Genomic DNA, 10,576 nt, shown 5'->3' with positions numbered 1-10,576 from the left:
AAATGTGAAGGCCTTTAATTTGCCTTTCAAACAAATAGAAAGCCATCTAAAAATAGGGGGAGGGGAGAAAATGGCTCAGTAGATTGCCACACAAGCGTGAGTACCTTTGTTTGAGTCCTCAGAACCCACATAAAGCCAGACATGGGTAGCACACACATCTGTTATCCCCCATCTTATATGAAGAGACTGGGTGACTGAGACAGAAGCATTCCCAGAACCTCACTGTTAATTGTTCAGTTGTTGCCATCTGAGGTTGTGTTGTTGTTTAAATGTGAAATGTCTCTCATAGGCTCATGTGTTTGAAAGCTGGGTTCCCAGTGGTGGCGCTGTTTAGGAGAAGGTGCTTTGCTAGGGGTAGTATGTCACTGGGGGGAGGGGTTGAGGTTTTACAGCCTGGCTACTTTTCTTGATCTCTCTTTGCCTCCTGACTTCCAGACCGACCTTAGGCTCCTGCTACCATGCCTTCTCTACCAGGATGGATTCTGTCCTTTTGGAATTGTAAGCGAAAATAAACCCTTTCTTCCCCCAAGTTACCTTTTGTCTGGAACCTTTCTCACAGCAAACAAAATGAAACTAAAACAGGCTGTTATGAATAATGTGATCGTAAATATTCATGAACAAGTTTTTATGGAGTTATGTTTTAAAATTTATGGGGATCTATACCAAGGAGAATAATCACTAATGATACAGGAAAAACATAGGCAACCCTTAGAAGAACATCTACTATTTCAAGTCTACTTATTCCAAAGTATCTGCACAATTTACAAGCAAAGTTTATGGGTTCCAAGCTCTCAGAATATTCATCAACACTTGTTTTTGTCTGTCTTTCTCCCTTATATTTAACCTAGTGGGTGGGAAATGGCATCTTGATGTGGTGTGTTAGTGCAGCTTGGATTTGCATTTAGATAATCAGTAACAGAGTTCAACATCTTTTTGTGAGTTTATTGACCATTGCAAATCTTCTCTGAAGATATAGACTCTTTTGTCAATGTTTAATAAGGTCACATTTTATTATCCTCATTACAGGTTGTAAAGAGTCTTTATATATCCTCAACTGAAATCCCTTCTGAGATGTATGTGGATACTGTGAGATTTCAGCCTGAAACCTTGCAAATATTTGCTTTCATTATATGAGTCATCATTTTTTTACACTTTTATTTATTATGTACAAAATAATGGGTTTTACTATAACAGTTCATACTTGCATTTCATTGTGATTTGTCCATGGTCATTCCCAAATTACCCTCCCTTGATAGGTCACTGAAGTTAGTTTATATGGTTTTATTTTTAAAATTGCCTCTATGCGCATCCAAGAAATTGCCCTATAGTTTAAAGGCTTCTAATATGTTGTGATCTATTTGTTTGATTTGTAGCAGGGAGGAACTTGCAGCAATCTTCCTTCTTCAGCCTCCTAAATTCTGGGACTACAGGTGTGAATTGCCACCTTTGTTATCAAGGGAGTAGCCTTTTAGACTAGTTTGGTAGTTCTTTCTGAAGCACTGGGTGAGTGGAGACTGTCTCCTGTTTCCATCTGAGTTCTTGTCTGCCCTCCTTCCAAGAATGGAGTGGGTAGAAAATAATGGAGAAACAATAAGGTAACTATTTGCAAGAAGGGCATCGAAATTTTAAAAGAAAAAATTCCAAGGCCCTTGGTGGCAAGAGACATTAAGCAAGAGGCCGTGTTTCAGCTCTAAGTCCACAGTAAGCTTGGGGTGAGAGGTTGCATGTGTTACAGGTCTGCAATCTCCAGGGGCTTTGGGGTGCCAGCCTAGAGCAATCTCTTACAGACCAAGTCTGCAGTATGCCAAAGAGAGTTCTCCAGGAGCTTCCTGCCCAGGGCAGACGCTTCAGGCATGAGAAACCATTGAATTCATAAAGAAGACTGAATGGGTCCTTCCTCACATTGTACGACAAAAGCCAATTTCTGGAGTCCTCACATTCTATACTGATGCAAATAAATCAGGGAAAGCAGGATATAAATCAGGAGACTTAAAGTGGTGCAAAGTCCATATAGCTCTGTACAAAAGGCAGAACTGTATGCCATTCTTATGGTACTGATGGACTTCACAGAACCCCTCAATATAGTCACTGACTCTCAATATGCAGAGAGAGTTGTTTTACATATTGAAACTGCTGAATTTATTCCTGATAATACAGAATTAACTTCATTATTCATATAATTGCAGGACATCATCAGAAAAAGGGAACATCCTATATATATAACACATATCAGATCCCATACAGGTCTGCCAGGACCTTTAGCACAAGGTAATGATGAGATTGATCAGTTACTAATAGGTAATGTGCTAGAAGCTTCGGAATATCATAAGAAACACCATATAAATAGCAAAGGTTTGAAGAAGGATTTCTCCATCACTTGGCAACAGGCTAAGGATATTGTGAAAAAATGTCCTACTTGTTCCATCTATAACCAAACTCCATTACCTGCAGGGAGTAATCCAAAAGGTATACAAAGAAATGAAATTTGGCAGATGGATGTGTTTCATTTTGCAGAATTTGGAAGATTAAAGTATGTACATCATACCATTGACACCTATTCAGGATTTCAATGGGCAACTCCTATGAGTTCTGAAAAGGCTGATTCTGTGATTACACACCTATTAGAAGTTATGGCCATCATGGGAATACCTGTACAAATTAAGACAGACAATGCCCCAGCATATGTCTCCAATAAAATGAGACAGTTCTTTGCTTATTACAATATAAAGCATGTTACAGGTATACCACACAATCCCACAGGCCAAGCAGTCATAGAGAGATCCAATCGAACTTTAAAGGATATGCTAAATAAACAGCAACAGGTAATAATGACTCCTAGAAATAGACTGCATAGTGCTTTATTAACCTTGAATTTTCTCAATGCTAATGAGAAAGGAACAACAGCTGTGGAGAGACATTGGACAACAGACAAAACTCCTGAGCTAAACCAACCAGTTTATTTTAAGGATGTGCTGACCTCAGAATGGAAACCTGGATATGTTCTACGTTGGGGAAGGGGTTTTGCCTTTGTTTCTGCAGGAGAAGAAAAGCTATGGATACCAACAAAATTAATAAAAATTCGATTCGAACAGGAAAAACCCCTTGATGAAGAGAAGTAAAAGATCATCCACCAATGTGACATCTCTACAAGTTGTAAGAAAAATTTAACAATCAAAGGGTGGGGTAGGGTTCTGTTTTTGTCTTTCCAGGATAATGGAAATACCCATCTTCCAAAACTCATAAGGCCTTGGATATCCGGATGTTTACAGCAGAAAGGAAGAATCTATTGGTACCGATCTACACATGGTAAAATCTCACTGTCTAACATTTTTCTATCAATCTAGAAAAGTTGTGGTTCCAATTCAATTATAGCCAAGCTGGCTTTGGAGATGGAATTGGCTCACTCCTTCTCTAAACCCAAGCATATTGCTAAAAGAAAAGTTTAAGAGATTCTTCAGTCCCATATCAGAAGAGCCCTCTGGTGTGAGACAGAAGGAAACCAATAAAAAGGGACCATTGTCTTCTAAATTCTAATTCTCTCCATGCTTACTCTTGATTTCTCAGAATCCTTTCTTACATGCTATGTCCTCTTTAAATCCAAACCTCCCATTTTTGATAACAAATAAGTTTTTCCAATAGCAATCTCAGAAGTCACCAGAAGGAAGATGGGGCCCCAACAACAACTCTACCCAATCCAGAATGATGCCATGGTAATCATCATCATACTACACTTCTTGCCAGAATTTCAGACAATCTTACCCATTACTCTAAAACTTGCTGCAGAACCTACAGTTAGTCTAACTGAGATTTAACTATCTGAGCTTTCTCACAGTACTCAACAGATAACATCACCCCCTAAACGGCAGGAAGCAATTCTAAGAAAACGACGCCCCTTCTCCCTTAGGTTTCATAATTCTCAGGGTTATGGATGACGGTTATAGGGTTGGGGGTGGAAGAAAATATTAACTCAGTATTGTAAAAAAAAAAAGGGGGGGGAGAAGAAATGGAACAGATGGGTATAAGATATGATGGTAAATCATTGTATATACTAGTAAACAAACTTAGTAAAATAGCAACCTTAGATAATTTGCACTGTAATTTGTACTGTTATAGATTCTTATATGTTGATACAAATGTAAACTATTTTTATACTCCTGTTTAAGATAATTTGTATATTGATACAAATACAGAACTATATTTGTTATAATGTACATATATTTCTACTCTCATTTGAAACATATTTATATTGATACAAATATAAATTTATATCTGTCATACTTTATATATGTTCTACTTCTGTTTAGGATATTCGGTATATTGATATATATTTAAGGTTATTGTCATATTGCATATCGCACTATATATTCCTACCTCTGTTATAAATATCTTGTGTATTGTCACAATTTTGAAGTCATCATTCTTCACCATACATTTGCTTATAGTCGCCTATGCCTGTCATCTCTATAGTTATGTTAGTTAGGTTATCGAGATTTACAGATACATAGGTCAGATGGGCAGGTAATCTTCAAACACTTCATAGACCTAGAGAATATGGCATTTAAATAACTTAGAATTCTGTTGACATGAGACACAATTGCTCCTGGCTGCACCAATTGATCCTGAGAGAATGTTGGGCTTCTAAGACATTTCCATTTGGAAGTTTGTCTTTTTGGCACAAAATGGCCTACTGGGCAAAGAACTGCCCTTGCCTTGATGGCTGACAGTACAAATGCAATGCTCTTCTTTCTGGACAAGCGGGACACAAGGAAAGCGACCACTGTACTCTGCCAAGACAGGGTAAGATGGTCTTTCAGAAATCCTGCTTCTGAAAATGGTCTGTCAGATACTCTAGGCCTGTAGCCAATTTGAATGCACCAACAATGCTGAGAAACATTAGGTGACTGTCCAGGCTGCCAGCTGTCTTGGTCTACTCTTGCAAGATTCCCGAAAGTTGCTTGCATCCATCTACCATTTCTCAGGTACCATTATGTTCCTTCTCAGGTCTTTGATGGGATTGAAGACTAGCAGTTATAGTTACAACTTAGTATATATAATATCTTAGATAGAACATATTAAGTATTAGATTCAGGTTCTTTAGGATAGGACACCTTTGAATGATCTTTATAACATGCTGTTTACCTATGCTCTATACTTCTCTGGATTTTAGTATGTGTTTCTTGCTTGATATTGTTTGCATTGGTTGTAGTTACATCTTATCTAGGTCATTATCTCTCATTATTTCTGGACAATATTTGATAACCATTCCTTTGTATATAGTCTTGTATTAGTTTAGAACCTTCTTATTTAGACAAAAAGGGGGAGATGTAGTGGGTAGCCATTCCAGCTTGGTTCTGGAAGTTCCAACTCCCATTGAGACTCTGGCAACTGTCACGCCTACGAGGCGGGGCGAGGGGAGGCACCGGGGGACCCGAGAGCTGGATGGGTCAGCGCTCTCTCTGGGCGCTCTCTTGGTGCCGGGACGCTGACCGGTGCAGATTGACTGTGCAGAGCTCCGGAGAACACCGCTGGACTGCGTTACACCTTCCCCAGACCCTGCGACCTACCCATTACTTAATTTGTGAGTTACGCCATTAAATAAATATCCTTTTAACTACGTGGAGTGGCCAAAATAATTTCTCCAATAGTTTTCACTATAATAAAGTCCCCCAAAGAGGTGTTCCACTTGTTTTCTTCATTGTTGTTTGAGACCAGTGCCTGGCATATACAAGTCCTCAATGAAAATGCATTGAATGTTAGGCCATAAGAGGGAGCCTACTGTTGTAATTTTGCTAAGTGCTCATGCTGTCAAATTGTGTTCTAAATATTTATATTTATATCCGTAGGTCTGTACTGCTCTGAACCTTGGTCAGAGAAGCTTCTTTCGGCAGTAAGTAGAAGTTAATGCAGAGATTCATAGCCAATCAAAGTGCTGAGAATAAAGGGCTGTGAGTGTCCCGCTGTATATGGCTCCTCCGTATCAACCTCCCCAATCCAAGGCTCAGCAGACATAGAAGAGATGACAGAAAGAATGTAAGAGCCAGAGGATAAGGGTAAAACTTCAAAATACTATCTTTTGGCCATTACACAAACTCATGGCAGCTGTGGCTACCTACACAAGGCCTATGTAAGGTAAAACCAGTTAAAAATCCCAGTATGGATTGGGAGGCCTTCCTGGGGCCTTCCCCCTCGGTGAGGAACTATTGGTAGCTGGTAGTGGCTGGGGGAAGGACAGTCATTTTTCTCTGGAAATGTGACACTGGTAGGTTGCTCTTGCCCTAGTGAATAGCCCTATACTTACCAGCTTAGGCAGTACTTATTAGACTCAGTGTATGACACAGGGGAGGGGTAATAAAGTTTGGAGGAAGATATGTTTGGAGATCTTCAATGAGTCGGAGAGGGGAGGAAGAGTGGATATAATCAAGATTCATTGTATACATGAATGAAATTTTCGAATAATAAATTTAAATTCTATTTAAAAAATTTATCAATTTCCAATACACCAAAAAAAACATTGTTGCCAACTGCTATCTGTAATTCATCATCTGTTAGAAATAAGAATCACTTGTTCCTACCATATATGACTGAGCACTAAATAGGAAGCTCCCTGTGAGGGACATAGGTAGTGTGGGAATGTGTTTATAAAATAATCTTGATCTTCAAACTGCTGTAGCACAAATTTGTAAAGTACATATTCTGCCAAAGGAGAGACTGAGTAACCAAAAAGTTAAACGGAAAATGCTTACAAGGTTGTGTTCACCACATCTAGATTCTTGGGGTATGGGAGCTTTCAGAAATTGTTTTTATTTAAAATATATATATAATTACATGATTTCCCTACTCCTCCTATGTCCTTCCCACTCCTCCCCCCAAAACCCTCCTATATAAATGAATAAACATATAAATACAGCCTTGCTGAGTTCCTTCAGTGTTGCTTACATGTATATGTTTCTAGGGTAACCACTTAGTATTGGGTAACCAATCAGGGGCCTCATTCCCCAGGAAGACAGATCTCCTTCTCTCAGCAGTTGTTGTTTGCCCCCCTTCTATCCCTATGTTTCTTCTTTTTTTTTTTTTTTTTTTTTACCTTTCCATACGCTATATGTAGGTATGTAGGTATGTATTATGTATATAGGTTTTTCGAGACAGGGTTTCTTTGTGTATCTTTGTGTATCTTTGGTGCCTGTCCTGGAACTCACTCTGTAGACCAGGATGGCCTCGAACTCACAGAGACCTGCCAGCCTCTTCCTCCCACGTACTGGGAGGTGTGCTATAGTTTGATCAGATCCTTTCCCCTTCCGGAAGTCTTCCCAGATATTCCCCGTCTCCCTACCCACCCAACTTCATATTGTTTCTCACTCTCAAAAGAAAAAAACAAAAACAAAAATCAAAGACAAAAAAAAAAAAACACCAAGCGGTAACAACACACAGGGAAACATGGAATCCATCTTGTGTTAATCAACTAAAAGCATGCACAAATTCAAGCCAGACAAAATCCCAGCAAGGAAGAGGGGAAGTGGGCACAAAGTCCCATCCCTAACCAAAACCCTGTTTGCAAATGATACTTGCTGAAGGGGGAAATCAATTTTCTCCAACCTAGCGACAAGGTGTGTGCTTCTTCAAAAAGGGCGGTCTCGGACGGGCACTGGGTCGCCAACACTCGGTGGTAGAGGTTGACACAATGACTCCCCCCACTCCACCCGAGCTGTGTGGAGCGAAGGGACAAGGACAGAGAATAAGATACTGACACTTCTAGGACAGCTGTGTGTTTGGCAGCTGCTCCCTTTATCCTCAGATGGACTGTGGAATCAGCAGGGCTGCTGCGTGCCACCGCCACTGTGCCCGGTGCCCACGTGGGCCTCTTGCGTAGCGCCCTTAGTAACCAAGCTCTTGCCCATAACCGCAGCTTTAGATTCTCCCGAGTGGGGGATGAAGGGGTACCACCCAGGCAGCAGTGTCCACCAGGCTTCCCTGGCTGCGAGGCTGCGAGGCCCCCTACAGAGGGCACTGTCCACCAGACCACACCACTGGCCCTGATGTGAGTGTGGGAGCCTTGACCCAGGTGCCATTAAGAGTCAGACAGGGTCACACCAAGGACAAGGGTTTCGAGGCCATGGCCCCTGGACTCTCTCATCCTGAGTTCTCTCATTGCTAGGAATGTTTTTCTGGTAACAGTAGCTGAATTGCGATAGCCAAGCTCATCTATGTCTTTGGGAGAGATTCAGACGTCTAGGCAGTTTGCCCGGCTTCACGTCGGAGAATCTTCTAAGTAAGTGAACGCCAGTGGAAAGGTTGCCCGTATTGGATGCACACCATCACAAATCAAGACACCCAGGTTATGTGACCCACCAGATTTGAGGTCTAGGTTGAAACTTGTTTATCCTTATACCTGTGTTTATCCCTATACCTAACACTTTCAACAACCCTGGAGTGTCCTTTTGAACCTGGGAGTCTGCATCACCAGGATCCTTAAAGTGATCTTCTCCCACCCCAGATACATATATTCATATAGCCTAGATTTTATACATTGCCATCCCACACATACCACCCAAATTTGATGAAAGTTACTGAGTTCCAGCTTGTTCTTAGGAACAATAGCAAACACCACAGTGACTCTATCTATTCCACCCCCCCTCTGTGAGCAGACACTTCTTTAACTCCTCTTTGTTAATATTAAGCCGATGAATGGCTTGAGCCCATAGGATAAGACCCTGCCACCTCAGATACCCTGAACCAAAAGCCCGTCCTGCTGGGTTGTTACAAACATCGGGAGCCCACAGAAACTTAGATAGGCATCATGCACTATAGAGCTCCAGGGATGTGTCACATGGTATGTGCTTAAAATCTGCAGTGTTGAGAATGAATATGACACAAACACACAAAAATTTGACACCTTGGTGGACCAGAAACTGATCAGAAATTGCTAGAGTATAATTTAGTGATCATATAAGCTTTTGTTTCCATGTAACCTTCCTTCTTGAGACGTACTTTTACTGCACATGGAAATAATGTATTTTCACTGTCATTTGTCTTAATATCTTTTTTTTACTTTTTAATTGTTATTATTAATTTAGTATATTTACATGAATTTATAAGAATTTAAATTTTCCTTATTTTACTGAGGATGTCAAGTTCCATCCCATAGTGATTGGTGACAAGGATGTCAGTATAATTTCAATCTTAATTTTTTTTCTCATTTGCACTGTATTTTAAATGTTTGTCACCACATTTACTTTGAAATTTCTCATTTTATTAGTATTAAAACCCACAGAAACCACTATCCTGGCTCATGGGAACTCAGAGTTTGAACCAACAACCAAGAGCCTGCATGGACTGACCTCAGCCTTCCATATGTATGCAACCATTGTGTAGTTTGGTCTATATGTGGCATTTCCAGCAATGGGAGCAGGGCTGTCCCCAGTGCTTTGGCTCTTGGGAACCTATTCCCCTTGCTGGATTGCCTTGCCCAGCCTGAATACAGGAGGAGGTGCTTGGTCTTAAGGCAACTTGATATGCCATGCACAACCCTTTCCCCTCTGCCTCCCTGTTTCATCACCCCATTCCAGCCTTCCCTGTTCATCTAAACTATCTATTCATTTTCCTCTTTCTAAAAAAACCCATCGCTCCCCACTAGTCCCTTACTGTATGTCAAACCTCTGTGATTTATATGGACTAGCTTGTTTGTCAAAGACTTAACAGCCAACATCCACATATAAGCAGATAAATATTTGTCTTTCTGAGTCTGGGTTACCTCATACGGGATGACTGTTTTTTCCTAGTTTTATCCATTTACCTATGAATTTCATGATTTCATTTTTTAACAGTTGAGTAATATTCCATTTTGTAAATGTTGCACATCTCCTTTATCCATTCATCCATTGAAGGACATATAGGTTGTTTCTAATTTCTGGCTGAGTAGAACACCGATGAACATGGTTGAGCAAGTGTCTCTTGTAGAATGAAGCCTCCTTTGCCCAAGAGTAGTATAGCTGAGGTAGATCTATTTCCGTCTTTGTGAGGAACCACCACACTGATGTTCCACAGTAGCTGTGCAAGTTAACACCCCCACCAGCAGTGTATAAGTGTTGCTCTTTCTCCACATCCTCACCAGCATGAGCTGTTATTTGTTTTATTGATCTTAGCCATCTTAGTTTTGATTTGCATTTCCCTGATGAGTAAGGATGTTGAACATTTTTTGTGTTTCTCAGCCATTTGAGTTTCCTCTTTTGAAAATTTCCTATTTAAATCTATACCCCACTTTTTAACTGAGATATTTGTTTTCTTCATGCTCAGTTTTTTGTTTGTTCATTTGTTTAGTTTAGTTTTTATATATTTTGGATATTAGCTTTCTATCAGATACATAGTTGATAAAAGTCTTTTCCCATTTTGTAGGCTGTGACTTAGTCTGAATGACTGTGCCCTTTGACATGCAGAAGCTTTTAGTTCCATGAGGTCCCATTTATTAATTGTTCATCTTAGTGCCTATGCTATCAGTGTTCTGTTCAGAAGGTCTTTCCTTGTGTGAATGAGTTCGAGACTATTCCCCACTTTTTACTTTTCTATCAGGTTTAGTGTATCT

The 10,576-nt window shown here is 40.2% G+C and overlaps 1 protein-coding gene across 11 annotated transcripts in view; it reads left to right on the top strand.

The window, feature by feature from the left end:
• The first annotated feature begins 7,872 nt into the window (after nucleotides 1–7,872).
• Nucleotides 7,873–10,576, top strand: part of LOC121820808 (membrane-spanning 4-domains subfamily A member 12-like) — a 44,029-nt gene continuing 41,325 nt past the window's right edge. For 3 of the 11 annotated variants that reach the window (XM_042261086.2, XM_042261043.2, XM_042261065.2), the window contains exon 1: nucleotides 7,879–8,035. The gene's annotated coding sequence lies outside the window, so the exon portion shown is untranslated. Of the gene's footprint in view, nucleotides 8,267–10,576 lie in introns of all 11 variants that reach the window. The other 8 variants (XM_042261041.2, XM_042261050.2, XM_042261070.2 and 5 more) reach the window with 6 other exon arrangements.

The sequence above is a fragment of the Peromyscus maniculatus genome, chromosome 1, assembly GCF_049852395.1.
Source record: "Peromyscus maniculatus bairdii isolate BWxNUB_F1_BW_parent chromosome 1, HU_Pman_BW_mat_3.1, whole genome shotgun sequence".
NCBI lineage: Eukaryota > Metazoa > Chordata > Mammalia > Rodentia > Cricetidae > Peromyscus > Peromyscus maniculatus.
Note: the sequence above shows the minus strand (reverse complement) of the source record. Positions and strands in the feature narration are given on the sequence as shown.